The sequence below is a fragment of the Dermacentor albipictus genome, chromosome 8 (genome assembly GCF_038994185.2).
Source record: "Dermacentor albipictus isolate Rhodes 1998 colony chromosome 8, USDA_Dalb.pri_finalv2, whole genome shotgun sequence".
NCBI classification, from domain to species: domain Eukaryota; kingdom Metazoa; phylum Arthropoda; class Arachnida; order Ixodida; family Ixodidae; genus Dermacentor; species Dermacentor albipictus.
Window position 1 is genome coordinate 10,667,949 of NC_091828.1, and position 17,667 is coordinate 10,685,615.

The window sequence follows — 17,667 nt, forward strand, 5'->3', positions numbered from 1 at the left end:
GGCCTTAAAGGCATTTCCCTTCCTGTTTATTACATAACGAGGGTTTCGAATCTGGCAACATTGATGCCTTCAGGTAGCACGTTTGGGTTTATTGAGCAGTTGCCCTCACTAAAAAAGATCAGGTTCTCGTGACGCCTGCGGCAGAAATGATTTTTCACATCAGCCGACAAGGTTTGTGAGCGGTGGTGGTAGCTAACACTTCCAGGGTTCTACTAGTAAACATAAATGCCCAAGAAGCTGGATGGGGTAGAGGTCGATTGGTATAGCATCGCACGCGTAAATCGAAGGTTGTGGGGTTGTTCCCCACCTGCGGCAAGTTGCTTTTCATCCACTTTCATTTCCATTTATTTATCGCTTCTTTACTTCATTTATTAAGCACAAGCAATTTCCCCTATGTTGTCGTTGGTATCAGTGTTTGTTCGCTTTTTATGATGGGACCAACAACAATCGGGCCCCTTGGTTAGCCGCCTTTCTTTCTGCGAAAACACCTTAGATGACCAATCATCCCTATTATCTGCCAAATGACCTGACCGATATTGTATGTCACCTACCTCCTAATTCAAGAAGACGTGTGCACTTAAATCCCTGCTCAATTACAAATAAGGTATTGTTCCTACACTCTTGAACAAAGTCAAGCTGCGTTCCGTGCTGCACCTACGGATCGTGCGCACGCATCGTCAGCGTAAACGCACAAATCGCACGTAGTTTGTTCACACTACTGTCGCATTGGGCACAAAGTACGCAACATTTGTAACCAGCCTGGGCCTTAATGTAGGAGTACTCGCTACCTTTACGACAGGCACAGATACGACTGTCACGACGCTGCCAAGGCGCGAAGCAGTTTTGGTTAGCAATTCTCGGTCACAGGGCTTCCGACCTCCCCACATCCCACGATTAGAAAGCCGACGAGCTGGCGACGCCGTCGGACGCTGCTGCGTAGTTGCCTGTGCTTTTGCGTAGGTGCGCATGTGTCTGTACGTTTGCTTTGTGAAGTGATGTGCAGTGTGGAAGAGTCTACGTTCTGTAGCGATGAGCTGCTGATGAAAGAAGTGCAACAAAGGCTGCTACTTTACGACCAGCGCCTCAAACCTCATCGCGACAAACAGCTCCAGAACGTCGTCTGGCTTGATATAGCGAGCAAACTGAAACACAGTGGTAAGTGTTACTCTCTTTTGTATGCGGTGATGTGTGCATCAGTCAAAGGCTCATTTGGTCTAGCGAAGTGCAATTGCGGCGCGGAGCAAGCTTTGAAAATGTTTTCGGTGGGGCGTGGCTGCTTCTCGCAGCCCGGCCACTATGTCGGCGCGCCATCAAGAACCGTGCCTTCAACGGCGCTTCCGTCGTTCCCCTGCCTTCAAAGGGAGAGCCAGCAGACCGCAAAAATGAATCAGGGCTCATTTCTACGGTGGCGTGCAGATGTTATTCCAAATTCAACCGCTGCGTTTGGCCTGCCTGCCTGCAACTTAACAGAATGTGGCACGGCTAATTGCATCGTGGAACAATTCCTTTTCAATTCTAAAGCAGGAAATGCGCAATAGGGGCCATGTATTTCATTCTGTATAATAAACTCCGATTAGAGTAAACGCTTTACATGTAGTCATGAGAAATCCCCGGGAAGTTATTTTACGACGGTTCAGTTTGGTGGCTTCGCTTCCACTACTGCTGGTGGTGCACTGTGTCATGCAATATCTTTTTTTTTGCGCTTTCTACGGCTATTCTTGTGGCTCTAAGGTTTTCATAGTGTTGGAGAGTTGCACGTCTGGTAGTTGAACTTACTTTTAGTTGGGCAATTCGCTGTCAGCGCTTTTACTTTCGTCGTATGCTGGTATAATTTTTCGACTGTTTGTTTACTTGTTCTGTGATACCGGTACATGTACAGTTGCTACGTGCTTGTTCCCTTGTTAGGTGGTTGCTTGAAGTAGATTCAGTGGTGAAGTGTACCGTAAACCTAATGTTGGGAAATAAAAGTGAAAAGAGTGTAAATGGCAGCAGTTGTGTTTCTGAAGGTGAACGTGATCATCTGCAGTATATGTAAACGTTTTCTTTACTATGTGCAATGCAGTGCCCAAACTGCACGCATAGGTGGAGTTGCCTTCAGCACAATATTTTTCAGCTGAGAAAGGCCTATCATCAATCTGGCAGCGGCACAGCGGACGTTGAGATGTCATGGGTTCTCACGTCACGCCTTATGTTCCTGGCCGATGCAAGGCAACGCCGAAGGTATAACGTTATTGTCAGCTTGTTTCCTATTAATTGCATTTACAATGCCTGTCACGCCCCGATGGGTATGAGGCCAATGAACACGCAAACACACGCACCGAATCAACGGAAAGAACTTTGATGAATGGCGAAAACATCAATCAAATACATTGCCACTATGGTGACATAGTGGCAAAAACTTTTTGCATTTTCATGCATAGGCACTCTTATGCGTCTCTGGCAATTTCTTTTTACTCCTTTCACTGTCGACCTAACATTCCAAAGAACATGGCTGACATTGTGGTACATTTCAACTGGGACATTGGTCAACCAGGATTAAAGATAAGAAAACAATTTGTAGCCAACAGTGTGTACAATGAGCCATCTTTGCCTTGTCAGTATAAACTGGATGTTCCTGAACAGTTCCGTGTGACACAACTACAATCAGCTGTTTTTTTGGTAAAGTCCATGTCTTGTGCCATGTCCCTTAGAATGTGCCGGAATCTAAGAATCCAATGTGTTTTGCTTTTCTCCACAGCGCTGTCTGCACCCTGATGAGACAAGATCGGAGAGGACTTGAGGTGTCACTTGCTCAGTCACCTCAGTCTGTCGCTGACGCAGTGCCAGCTGTAGAGGACTTGCGTTGCACATTTTGTACAGACAGTACCCAGGAGACATCACTGCCTGAAGAGTTACTGCAAGAACTCCACTCTCAAGAAGTTTTTCTAAGTGCAGCTGCTTCCTCTGCACCAACACGTGGGCACGGCGGACCCAGCACGGCCATGGCCCTCATAAATTTGTTCTGCTTTGTGCAGGGCATTCTCCGATTCGCCACACTCTCAACTGCCAGCCATGCGCGAACCAGCAAACTTTGTCTCGATAGTGCAGTTCAGCGGGCCATCGAACCGCGAATGCATCATCATCAGGAGTCACTATCCCTCTACGACATGGCCACCAGGACTGCGCAAGACGCTACGCGCAGCGCAGGAGGCCGCCTATGGGCAGCTACCAATGATCAGCGCGGCGCTACTTCATCGATGGACACCGCTATAAAGAGAGCATCGCGTACCTTCGAGTTTCGTGGGCACGGTGGTCCTGGCACGACCATGGCACTCACGAATTTGTTCTGCCTTGTGCAGGTTAGTCCCAACGCAAGTTCATTTCGTAGCGACTATCGTAGTATTGTGGTCCTGCTGTGCCCTCGGCGCTGTCGGAATATAGCATATGAATGTTTTCTTGCCTGTCGTTTGATTTTATGTGGTGATGTAGAAACTAGCCCTGGCCTCAAACAGAAAGAACTCTTTGAAGAAATACTAAAGGACCAAGCCACGCATCATGATGAAGTTCTTGAACTCAAGAAGCACTTTATTGCATTGAAAAATATGGTACATGACTTCCTTGCGGCGCAAACGGATTCCTAAGAACGATGTGCTCTTGTTCACAATGACAAAGTGGAAACTACCTTGCATTCATTGAACCCATTGTGAACATTCAAGCGCAAAACCTTGTCCACCTCGAAGACCGCCGACGGTCAAATTTGATTAATCATGGAATTCCCGAATGCCATGATGAAGCTGATGCAACCCTGAAGGAAAAAGTAGTGAAAGGATTATTTACAGAAACGCTTGGTGTGAAATGTGATTCCATCGGTGGCATTCACCGAGTAGGGAAACAGTCCGGTAAAAGCCCTATCATCATAATGTTTCAAAATTTTAATGAAAAGAAAATGATAAAACAAAATGCCAAGAAGCTCAAAGGATCAAAAGTATCTGTTCAAAATTACTATTCACAGTTGACGCTAATGAAACGGAGGTTGCTGTGGGATAGCGCTAAAAAGGAAAAGCAGCAAGGAAGAAAGGTCATCTTAGTTCATGACAGGCTTATAGTTGATAAAGAAACATTTTATTGGGATGAATCGTAAGCCAGGCGAGTAAAGGCAGGAAAGCGTCATTCGGCCAAGCCACACACATGATCCACCGTAGCGCCTTGTAACAAGCAATCGGGGCTACTAAATAATAATACCCGAAGCATTGTGAATAAAACTGAAGCTTTCGAAATACTTCTACTGCAACACGATCCACACATCACTGTTGTTACAGACTTGGTTGTACGATCAACTGCCCGATGATGATGTCGTCCCCCATTCTACACTGTCTTCCGTAAAGACAGGTGCACTAGGGGAGGAGGTGTAGCAGTCTTAGTTAAAAGCTGTATTGAAACTGTTTTTTTTTAATGGAAGATGTTGATGAAATAGAAAAGCATATGTATTAAGGTGACTTGCTGGGGTCACACTCTAATGGTAATTGGGCATGTACAGGCCACCAGATGTCACCCCAGAATACTTTAATCATCATCATCATCTTGATCATCATCACCAGCAGCTCAGCAGCAGCCTGATTACGCCCACTGCAGGGCAAGGCCTCTCCCATACTTCTCCAACTACCCCGGTCATGCACTAATTTTGGCCATGTCCCTGCAAACTTCTCAATCTCATCCACCCACCTGACTTTCTGCCGCCCTCTGTTACGCTTCCATTTCCTTGGAATCCAGTCCGAAACTCTTAATGACCATCGGTTATCTTCCCTCCACATTACATGTCCAGCCTATGCCCATTTCTTTTTCTTGATTGCAACTAAGATATAAGTAACTCGCATTTGTTCCCTCACCCAATCTGCTCTTTTCTTATCCCTTAACGTTACACCTATCATTCTTCTTTCCATAGCTCGTTGCGTCGTCCTCAATTTAAGTAGAACCCTTTTCGTAAGCCTCCAGGTTTCTGCCCCGTACGTGAGTACTAGTAAGACACAGCTGTTATATACTTTTCTTTTGAGGGATAATGGCAACCTGCTGTTCAGGATCTGAGAATGCCTGCCAAACGCAACCCAGCCCAATCTTATTCTTCTGATTATTTCAGTCTCATGATCCGTGTCCGCAGTCACTACCTGTCCTAAGTAGATGTATTCCCTTACCACTTTCAGTGCCTCACTACCTATCGTAAACTAGTGTTCTCTTCCGAGACTGTTAAACATTAGTTTTCTGCAGATGAAATTTCAGACCCACCCTTCGGCTTTGCCTCTCCAAGTCAGTGAGCATGCATTGCAGTTGGCCTCCTGCGTTACTAAGCAAGGCAATATCATCAGCGAATCACAAGTTACTAAGGTATTCTCCATTAACTCTTATCCCAAGTTCTTCCCAATCCAGGTCTCTGAATACCTCCTGTAAACGCGCTGTGAATAGCACTGGAGAGATCGTATCTCCCTGCCTGACGCCTTTCTTTATTGGGATTTTGTTGCTTTCTTTATGGAGGACTACGGTGGTTGTGGAGCCGCTATAGATATCGTTCAGTATTTTTACATACGGCTCGCCTATACCCTGATTACTCAATGCCTCCATGACTGCTGAGGTTTCGACTGAATCAAACGCTTTCTCGTAATCAATGCTAGCTATGTATAAGGGTCGGTTATATTCCGCACATTTCTCTATCACCTGATTGATAGTGTGAATATGGTCTATTGTTGAGTAGCCTTTACGGAATCCTGCCTGGTCCTTTGGTTGACGGAAGTCTAATGGGTATCTGATTCTATTTGCAATTACCTTAGTAAATACATTGTAGGCAACGGACAGTAAGCTGCTCGGTCTATAATTTTTCAAGTCTTTGGCGTCCCCTTTCTTATGGATTAAGATTATGTTAGCATTTTTCCAAGGTTCCGGTACGCTGGAAGTCATGAGGCAGTGTGTATACAGGCTGGCCAGTTTCTCTAGAGCAATCTGCCCACCATCCTTCAACAAATCTGCTGTTACCTGATCCTCCCCAGCTACCTTCCCCCTTTCTATAGCTCCCAAGGCTTTCTTTACTTCTTGCGGCGTTACACACAGAATACCTACCGTTACAGAATAACTCAGCACACTGAAAAATTACATGGCTAAATTTGAAAATAAGAAGGTCTTACTAATTGGTGACATGAATTTACCTGGAGTAAGCTGGGAGCGCCTTGATGCTGGCATTAAAACCTCAAAACAGGTTAGCATAGTTTTTGACATTATGCTTATGCGTCACCAGTTACAAGTAGTTCACGTACCAACGCGAGTACAGGGCTATTCCACCTGAGTATTGGATCTTGTGTTTATGAGCCGAAATTTCTCTCAACACACTGTGGAAGCATGACAAGGTCTTTCTGATCACAACTTTGTATGCGTTACCTTTGCTTTTGTTCCGGTAACCAGCTATAAAAATCGATTACTTCGTCACTTTAAAGACTACTGCAGGGCTAACAACGTATGCAGAATTGAACATATGGAAACATGTCTTACCGATTTTGATGATGCACGTGCCAGCGTACTCTGGACATGGTTCAAAGAAATGTGTCGCTTCTGCTTAGATAACTTTGTCCCTACCAAGTCCAAAAAGATTAACAAACAAGCACATTGGATAACTCGCACCATTATTCAGATGAAACGCAAAATTAAGCGAAAAAACAAACGACAGGCACCGACGGATTTGATATATGATGCGCAGAACAATCTCGCTCAAGCTCTGCGCAGCTCGAGAGAGTATTACTTCAGCATTTCCTTGCCCAACTTTATCAAAAGTGAGCCCGGTAACTTCTGGAATTATATCGGCGAATAGAAAAAAAAAACTGGTATCACATGTGTCAGTCGACGGAATAAAGGTAATGGATCAGAGAGCCATTGCCAACATTTCAATGAATACTTCCAGAGCGTGTTTAACACTTCTGTTTCAAACTGTGAATGTAACCCGACAGTATTTTCACATACAGATGCACCCTTCATTTCTTATCCTGGTGCGGTATCTATGGTACTAAAGTTGAAAACCACAACATCGTGTACTCCTGACAATATCCCAAACGTATTCCTACGACGATATGCTTTACCTCTTGCTGAATTTTTTTAAATAATTTTTTGCACTTCTTAACTGACTTCACAACAACCCAGTGATTGGAGTACAGCCCGATTGTACCCATCTTTAAAAAGGGAGACCACCTGACACTAGAAAATTACCGTCCTATTTCACTAACTTCGCAATGCCGTAAACTTATTCAACGCATCATAGCTACTAGCATAGAAAACCTCCTCGAGGTACGCTGCATGTTGATCAAATATCAGCATGGATTTCGGAAGGGACTATCAACCGTAACTCAACTGGTCACATTATTTCATTCTCTGGCATTAAACCTCAAAAGATACGGTAGGATAGACATGCTTTTCTTAGATTTTTGCAAAGCCTTTGATAAAGTTCCCCATAGTAAACTCATTTTCAAACTTGAAGCAGTAGGCATTCCACAAATACTTGTTGACTGGGTTTCAGCCTACTTTAGTAATCGCAAACAATACTTTGACGTAGCGGGACAACACTCGGGCTGTCTTCCAGTCACATCCGGTGTACCTCAGGGCATCGTGTTAGGCCCTTTGCTCTTTATACTGTATATTAATGATATTGTTGATGTTGTTCGCCCTGGTATAAAAATAAGACTGTTTGCTGATGATTGTGTTTTGTTTAAACAAATTAGTTCGACTAATGATTACAACGATCTCAACACTAGTCTGGACAATATACATGAATGGTGTATGAAATGGGGAATGACTCTTAACACGAGCAAATGTTTCTCCCTTCCAGTACCTCGCCAAAACATTCCGCTGTCATATACCTACATATTAATGTCTTCACCATTACAAGAAGTAAATTGCTATAAATATCTCGGTTTAATACTCACTTTAAACCTGTCTTGGAATCTTAATATTGATAATGTTTGTTCATCCGCCTTCCGCAAGCTTTGCGTTCTTAAACATAAACTTAAAACTGCTCCCACTAATGTTAAGCTGCTCTGCTATACTGCTCTTGGGCAGCCAAGACTGGAATATGCGTGCATTATATGGGGTCCTCATACTAAGCGCAACATTGATTGTCTTGAACGTATTCAGAGAAAGGCCGTGAGGTTTATTTCTAACAAATTTTTAGCATTAGATTCACCTTCTGATTTAATACAAGCAAATGGCATTCCTGTATTACAGACACGAAGGCAAAAATTTAGATTAGGATTTCTTCCCCAACTTTTGGAAAACAAACTAGCGCTAGATGCATCATCATATTTGTCGCCCTTCACTAGCAGGTCCACCCGACACCACAATGAAAACGCCCTAACCCAATATTTTGCTCGCACAGACATATTTAAGTTTTTTACCCACCATGGTTGCTCAGTGGCTATGGTGTTAGGCTGGTGAGCATGAGGTCGCGGGATCGAATCCTGGCCACGGCGGTCGCATTTCGATAGGGGCGAAATGGGAAAACACCCGTGTACTTAGATTTAGGTGCAAGGTAAAGAACCCCAGATAGTCAAAATTTCCGGAGTCCTTCACTACGGCGTGCCTCATAAACAGACAGTGGTTTTGCCACGTAAAACCCCATAATCTAATACTGTATTTAGGTTTTCTTATTTCCTGAGAACCATTAGTGAATGGAGCTGCCTTATCAAAACAAGTGGTCAAACTGTGAAATAAACTTTCTGAGCATGGGTTATTGTTGCTTTTTTCGCTTCTGTTTCTTTTGTATTTGTTGTATTTCTACCGACCGCCCTGCTTGGACCACGAGTCCGTAGTATTGTATACGTAAATAAATAATAAATAAGTAGTGAGCCAGATGCACTGCCTACCGCAGAAGCACCATGGTTGGTAACGAGCTCGCAATAAATTTCTTTGGATGTCGCAGGTGCACCACAGCCGTTGACGTGATCTGGAGAAGTTTAGCTGAAATCAAGAAATGCAAACAAGCCCACAAAACGGAACCAGAATGACTTGGATGACTTGATGATGTCTACACTTAGAACAAATCAGCAGCGGCTGAATGAATTAATGGCGCTTACAGTGTTTGCAGATGACGATGAACATTTCCTAACGTGCTCAAAAGGTATTCTCGGTAAACTCGACGGCCGGAAGACGGAGGAGGTTAAGCGGCAAATTCACAGCCTCTTAGTTGAGGCAGCATTCCCTACGAAAGATACAGTGCGTTGAAGAAAACTATGTCAATGACACTTCAGTGACGCTGGTTGGAGTTCTTTTGGTGTTTTGTGTTTTTTGCGGGTGATCTCAGAACTCAAGATGATTGTGTTGAGAGCAAGTGATCTAAGTCATAGGTGAGTTTCGTCTTGGCTGCTGGCGATCTGAGAATGCTGTGTTTTCTTTGAAGCGCAGATGATTTGAGGTATAGAGGCGTTTTGTGTTTAGAGCAGGTCATCCCATTTATAGGTGCATGGCGTTTTAACGGCTGGTGATCTCAGAATACAGTGAGTTCTGTTAAGCACAGATGATCTCATAACTCTAGATGCTTTCAGGAGACAACATGCATTCTTATTTTATATTTGCTTGGGTTGCCACGTAACTGAACATCCGAATAAGGTTCTACGTACGTTTCATTCCCTTATAAGCGTTTCTTCGTCGTCGTGTCGTCTTTTCTTCGTGTGTCCGTTCCTTTTTAGCGCTACCATCAGTTTTAAAGAAGCGTGTAAGAACGCTTCATTCCCTGATTTTCTTTATCATATATAGGTTGTCATATGAACTAACACTGAATCGCCATGTAGTGCAGTCATCCAAGTGAAATAAAGCATTATCAAAAAACACTTGTGTATACCGGTGCTTAATTATGGGGCAGAGACTTGGAGACTGCCCAAGAAGCTTGTGAACAAGGTAAGGACAGCGCAAAAAGCGAATGAACGAAGAATACTAGGCATAATTTTAAGAGACAGAAAGATAGCGGTTGCGATCAGAGAGCAAACGGGTACAGACGATATTCTAATCCACATTAAGAGAAACAAATGGCGCTGGGCAGGCCATGTAATGCACGGATTAAATAACCATTGGACAATTAGTTTGACAGAATGGCTACCAAGAGAAGGGAAGCGCTGTAGAGGACGTTTCAAGACTAGCTGGCGCGACCAAATTAGGACATAGGCGGGTGCTAGTTGGAATCGGTTGGCAAAGGACAGTGCTGCGCTAACCGATTCCTGCATTGGACATAAATAGGATGATGATGACGATGCCGAATGTTTATTACGGCTGACATCATACTACTTAAGGAATCCAGCCATGCCAAACTAAACGTAACATTTAGCGCATCTTATGGTATGAAGTAATCTGTTACTTAAAACGGAACTGCAAAAAATTTGTACAAGTCGAAATTTGCGCCTAAACCCATCGCCAGCTCACTGAACAGGGCCATGAAAATAGCATAGCAGTCTCTCACTTATGCTGCTTTCTTAGATTAAGTATTACAGTCTTGCACATTTATTTGTCCAAGGGGCTCTGTGCTGTTCCACCATTCTCTTGGGATATCAACACCTGCACTGGTCGTACTGTCTTCAAACTGTGGTGGGCAATAACCACCTGGTAGCCTCTCCTCCTGCATCAAGTAATTGTGCAGAGAACAGCAAGACCAGACTCATGCAATTACGTAGCATCCTCCATTGTGCACATGAAATGGCGAAATCATTTTCTATACACTGTCGTGCTCTTGATAGCCTGTAATTATGCACCATCTTCGTTGAGTTTTGTGGTTGAACTCCAACGTATCATTTCAACGAGTTCAGTTTTAGTGGAAAAGTTTCGTCCCCTGCCCTCACAAATGGGAGCACAGGGCTATCATTCGGCAAGGCCGCGGGGGATGGGAACATTACGTCACGTTATAAAAAAAGTCTCCTAGCTCAGACGAAGAAAGCACACCACCGTCACTTATTTATTTATTTATTTGCAGACATAGAACATACAGAAATACCAGAACTGGTTGGACCCATAGCCACAGGCTAGTTCCGGGTCGAATGAAAAATCAATAATGATTGCAAGTACAAAGCAAATAAGATACATCCCATGCATACACATATTTGTCGCATATCATTTAACTTGCCTCAGCATACACAATGAAATGCGAAACAGTGAAAAGCATGTTATATTATTAAACATTTCGAAGTAAACAAAATGCACTAGTTAGTAGGATTGCAGGCACGTTCCTACAATAATATGGGCATACATTAATAATCTCGACAAAATCGAAACACTAATATGCGTTCTGCAGGTGTCATCGACTTACTAAAGAAAATAAAGGACATCATGATTGTTAACATTGAAAAGCAATATTGAGGCTAAGCAAGTATTTCTTAAGCACGGATGAAAAATTATGTGCTTGTGTTATTTCTGCTGGTACTTTATTCCAAATGTTTGACCCTGATAACTGTAGCAAACGTTGTCCGTAAATATGTTTAGTTGGAGGGAGATTAAAATTACCGCACGTTTGATTTCTGGTGGCACGGGAAGATGAGTCAAATACAGAAACATGAAAAGGCAGGTTGTGTTTAACAATGTTGAAGACACACGTGGCAATTTTTAGTTTGTGTATCTTATCATACGGCAAAACATTACTTCTATTAAATAAAGTCAGACTGGTTTGTCGTAACATGAATCGGTAATTAGTCTCAGGGCGCGTTTTTGAAGTTTGCGTGGAGGTTCAAGATAAGTTCTGCATGTCGTACCCCATGATTCATTACAATATGTGATATGGCTATGGATGCGTGCAAATTATAAAATACGCAGTGGGTTAGTATCGAGATTATGCCGTGCTTGTGAGAGTGCATAGCATCTTTATGCGAGCTTTTTACAAACTGCGCTTATTTGTTCTTGCCAGTGCAGATTGCTATCGAAAATCACGCCAAGATATTGAAATGAGTTGACTTGGTCTAATGGAAAATTGTTTATTTCTAAATCGAATGATTTAGCAGGAAAGGTATTGTTACGTGTTCGGAATACCATATATTTGGTTTTAGTACCGTTAATCGTAAGTTTGTTCATTGAAAACCTTTCGCTTGCTTTTCTCAGCTCTTTGTTTGCTTTAGTTTCCGTATCACAAGTGTTATCTGCTGGTACTACAATACAAGTGTCGTCGGTGCACATAAGGGCTTCACTTGTACCAAAAATAAGTGGGAAGTCGTTATTGTATAATGAAGATAAAAGGGGTCCAAGGACGGATCCTTGAGGGACTCCAGTGCGCGTATGCCTAGGTGATGATGTAACATTGTTCATTCTGACTACTTGCACTCGTTCACGAAGGTAGTCAGTAACAAGATCCAATGAGCTACCGCGGAAACCACAATGTTGTAGTTTATGTAGGAGTATGTTGTGACCAACTGTATCGAATGCTTTTTTTAGGTCCAGGAATATGACACAGACAAGTATATTATTTTGCAAAGCTACAATAATCATTTGAAATAAAGTTAACACTGCTGGCGAAGTTGAATGATTCGGACGAAAGCCACGTTGCTGTGGGCACATAGCCTTGTATTTATAAATAAATTTGTGGAACCGACGCGTTAGAATTTTTTCAAATATAGTAATAATGCTACTGAGCACGGATATTGGCCTGTAAATGCAAGGGTCATTTCGGTTTCCATCTTTGAAGATAGGGACCACTTTAGCAATTTTCAGCTGAGACGGACATCTAGAGCAGTTCACGGAGTGGTTAAACAAGTGGCACAATGCTGGCCCTAATATATCTATATTCTCTTTCATCATTCGAATAGAAATACCAGCTAGTCCGGAGGCTTTAGAGGATGACAACTTACTGACTGTTGCCGTCACTTCTTCAAGTTTAATGGTATACATAACGAAAGTGTTAGATACGGGAGTCTGCAAGATAGGTATATTTTCTGATTCACTAAACGTTTCAGCCAGGGATGAACCGATTCACGCGAAGTATGTGTTAAAATTCTCTACAACGTCATTAGCAGTGGTTTCGGGAAGCACAGTTAGCTTGCGTTGTTTTCCTTTGATTTCATTTAAAATTTCCTACAGCTTTATTGTGTTACCAGCTGTCTGTGTAATTAGGTGAGCATAATAGGCCCTTTTGCGCGATCGAATCATAGTGACAGATTTATTCCCGTGTACTTTGAATTGCTGTAAATTGTATATATTATATTTATTATGGCGCCGTTGCTCATGCCAGTATTCTTTGGCCTTAAGTGTTTGAAGTATGTGCTCTGTCATCCAAGTGCACATGCGCCTATCATGTCGACCCTTCGAGACCTTGCGATTGCTCCTATCTACAGGGATATCGAGATATGCAATTAGGTAAGTTATTTCAATGTCGATATCCTCGTTCAAAATTTCGCTGAAATTAATTCGGAGGATTTCTTCTCGTAATACATTGTAATCTGCTTTCATTGCAATGTTGTTTCTTGTTTTTTTTGTACTAGTTGGATGACCTCAAGCGGCAAAGATAGGTAGATGATCAGAGATTGGCTCTAGGTAAACGCCTCCGCTAAACCCCGTGTCTAGATTTGTTAATGCGTGGTCAATGAAAGACGAAGATGTGTTAGTGATACACGTCGGTGACGTAATTAAATTACGATAGTTATAAGAGTGCAACAACTAGCTATGGTCACGGTTATGCATGTTATATGTGCTTATGTTCATCTCGCCTGCTATAATCACTGGTTCATTTCGCTGCTTTGACACTGCGCAGAAAATTGTTTCCTGCTTATCGAGAAATCTTGCGAGGTTGCCCCTCGGTGGCTGATAAAGTGCACCAATGATCACGTCACATTCCAGCCTAATGAAAAGTGATTCAATGTCATTGCAACTATATGTGGCCGCTGCAACTTTAGAATACGATATATTACCTTTTACAAAGAATGCAACGCCACCCCCGCGTGAACGGGAGCCGCGCGCGTTTGATTCTGTTCTGTAACCTGGAATACCAATTATTTCACTTTTCCGCAGCCACGTCTCAGTTGTTTCAATGACACTGAACGAATGTGCATGTAGCTACAGGTGAAAAGAAAGCAAGTCTACGTTTTTATTATTACTACGGATATTTCAATGAATAACTGATGTAGTTTTTGCTCTAAAAAGATTGCCGATCTCTTTGATTGAATAAGCTATTATTAACGAATAGGGTGTGCACTTATAAAAATACTTAAACTATTTCTGCTAAGCCTTCTTCACGTGTTGAATGCACTACTCTGGAGTTGTCGGATTTCCGCATTAGCATTTTTCCCTCAGGTTGGATTGTAAAACTTTATTTGTCCAACAGATGTAGGGAACGCTTTAAGCCTTCCCACCTAGACGATGGCCAGGAGTCCTTGGACCCTAGCGGCGGTTTCGGCAGTTGGACGGTCTTCAGTTGAATCTCCGTATCGGAGCTGAGTAATAAGGTCTCCCATTGTTCTAAAGACTTTATTCTTCTCTCAGAGGGAGCCTGTGGGCATTCCCACAGAATGTGATTAAGATTAGCCCTGGCTTTACATAGCTTACACTGGCTGGAGCACTGACCCGGGTAGTAGAGGCTGCAAGACACCGGGCTTGGAAGCGAATTGGTTTGCAGGCGACGCCAAGTGGAGGCCTGGCTCTTGTTTAAGGATGTATCAGCCGGAGGATACTTAACCCACCTTAGTCAGTAGTGTTGTGTGATCTCTCTGTAACGCTCTAAGCGGTCCCGCCCCGTGAAGCCTTCGGCTAGCCCACCAGCTCGGAATGTAAATCCTCGAGCTAAATTGTGGGCCGCCTCGTTCCCAGTGAGGGAGGCGTGCGCAGGTGCCCAGATAATTTCAAATTTCCTGCTATCTCTGTAGGTCTGCAAGATTCTCTTCACCTCGGGAGAAATTCTGCCTCTGGCAAAGTTCCCCCACGCAATCTTAGAGTCGCTGATAATTTTGGCTGAAGTACTTGCAATTGCAAGTGCTATGGCAGATTCTTCTCGAATCTGAGAGCAATCCGTTGGAACTGTGCCGCTGGCTGTCGATCTAGTTTCAGCGCTCGCTACAGCTAGGGCCATGCGGCCGTTGCCATAGTCTGCAGCACAATGTAGAGCACGTCCTTCGAGTTTTTGAAACGCTTCTCAGAAGCCTCGGTCTGTTTCTCTCTGCGTTCCTTTTGATTAATTGGGTGCAGGTTTTGAGGTAGTGGTGGGATTATTAGGTGGTTCCGCACGCTTCGCGGCAGGTGGACTTTGATGCCTTCCTGCCCCTCATAGTTTATGCCTAGTCTAGCTAGGATGTTTCTGCCCGTAGGGCTTCCCGGAAGTCTCATACTGCGAGATCCTCACTGCTTCAATAATCTCCTCAAGAGTGTTGTGGAGCCCTAGAGCTAAAAGCTTTTCATTTGCGGTGCGGATGGAAAGCCCCAACGCCTGTTTTATACTTTTACATATGATGCCCTCAATCTTCTTCTTCTCGGATGACCTAAAACTGAGGAAGGGAGCAACACAAGCTATTTTACCTATAACAAAGGCTTGGACTAGCCTAACTAGATTCGCTTCTCTCATGCCGGATAGCCTGTTGGCAATCTTGCGGATCAGCCTCATGGTCTGCTGTGCGCAGCCGTCTAGTTTCCTTATTGTTGCGCCATTAAAGCTGTTGGCCTGAATCAAAAGTCCCAGAACTCTGATTTTGTCCACTTTTGCAATGGTGATCCCCCCAGCTGTGAGGGAGCTTTGCGGTTCCTCCTTACTGGCCCTGCCTTTGGGCTGGTATAGGAGCAGGTCCGATGTTTGCGGTGAACATTTATGTCCCCTAGTTCCGACGTAACCTTCAACTGCCTGGATAGCCCTTTGGAGGGTTTCCTCTATTTGGGCATCGCTGCCCCTAGCTATCCATTACGTGATGTCATCAGCGTATATGCTGTGGTTTATTCCTGCAATAGCCTCCAGTCTTTCAGGGTGTTTGATCAAGGCCACATAGAAAAGAAATGGCGAGAGAACAGAGCCCTGTGGGGTCCCTTTGCTGCCTAATTTAATGTCACCTGATTGGCACTCTCCAATCTGAATTTTGGTTCTCGGTCTGACAGGAAGTCCCTAATGTAATTGTAGGTTCATATGTCTACTCCCAAGTCCTGAAGGTGATCAAGAATGGCTTTATGTGTGACGTTATCAAAGGCCTTCGCTAGGTCAAGCCCTAGGATTGCCTTTGCATCCCCCGTTTCCGCATCGATGATTTGGTGTTTTAGTTGCAGCATCACGTCCTGGGTTGAGAGCCTGGGCCTAAAGCCCACCATCGAATGCGGATAGAGGGCATTATTCTCCATGTAGTTATTAAGCCGCGTTTGAATAACATGCTCCAAAAGCTTGCCTGCACAAGAGGTTAGAGATAAGTCTTAAGTTCTCTATATGGAGTTTCTTGCCTGGTTTTGGGATCATCACCACCTTAGCGGTTTTCCACTGATTTGGTAGTTTACCTTCTTCCCAGAACTTCTGCATAAAGTTAGTTAATGCAGTCATAGGGTTATCGTCTAGATTGCGAAGCATTTTATTGCTAACGCGATGTGGGCCTGAAGCTGATTTGGTTTTGAGCTTGGCAATCTCCGCCCGAACCTCCGCTTCGCTGATGGGTTCGTCTAGGCTGGAGTTGCCTACGCCTTCATAGTTAGGTAGAGGTTCCTTGCTCCCCTATGTATCTCTCCTGTATGTCCTTCATTAGAACTACCTCCGTACCTTCGTACAAGGGAAGAATTTTTGAAGGTTCTGTCGCTGTGCTGTTTTGCAGCCCTGTGGATCCAGGAGGTAGCGGAGTAGATTCCATGTCCTAGCTAGGCCTATATTTCCGTCCATCCTATCGCAGGTGGACTCCCAGTTCTGCCTGTTTTGTAGGGAATTTCCAGCCTTTCTTTCCTTTTTGTTGGATGGCTTTTCCAAGCAAGATTTTGCTTTCGGGGCACAAGTGTTCGTTTACGTACACTGAATCGCTGTTCCGAAAACCCAGCCTGGGTGTATTCAATCGCGTCTTTTTGGCTGCCTTCAAAAATTTGTCACGAAGTGATCTGGATGTGAACTTAACAACTACGTTTGGAGGCGCATTGTTCTTCGATGGGACGCGGTGAGCTACGTCAATGTCACCATCAGAAAGCTGGACGCACAAGGGAGATGCGACTTTTCCGATTGTTCCGCGGACGTCTTCATTGTCAGCCTTTGGTATACCTCTTAATTCAAAGTTATTGCGTCTGCGGTAATGCTTTAACTCAATTAGCTGCTTTCTCGTTTCCTGCAGCTTTTTGTTTAGTCTTGGGTTCTCTTTCTTGCATTCCAGGCCCTGATTTTTCACTTCGGTACGCTCAAGTCAAAGGATTTTTATTTCCTTGCGGTAATGTTCAGTTTTCGTTCATGTGCCCGATTGATTGGCTGATGAAACTGAGCTCAGCTTTCAGCGAGTTATTCGTCGCATCAATTTGTTCATCTCCCTTTTTAGACCATCCATCGCTTCAACAAATTTAGAGGCGATCTCAATGAGCACCTTTGATACCTCTTTAATGCTAGCTGGCGCCTTTTCAACCAAGGCTTTAGCCATATCCGACAGAGTGTCAGTCTTGCTAGAAGCCATTTCTACAGTTAGCTAGGCGCACTTGCAGACCTTAACACAACCGGGTAAACACTATAAAGACACACGGTGGTACACTGTAGCAGCAGTAACAGCAAAACTTCAG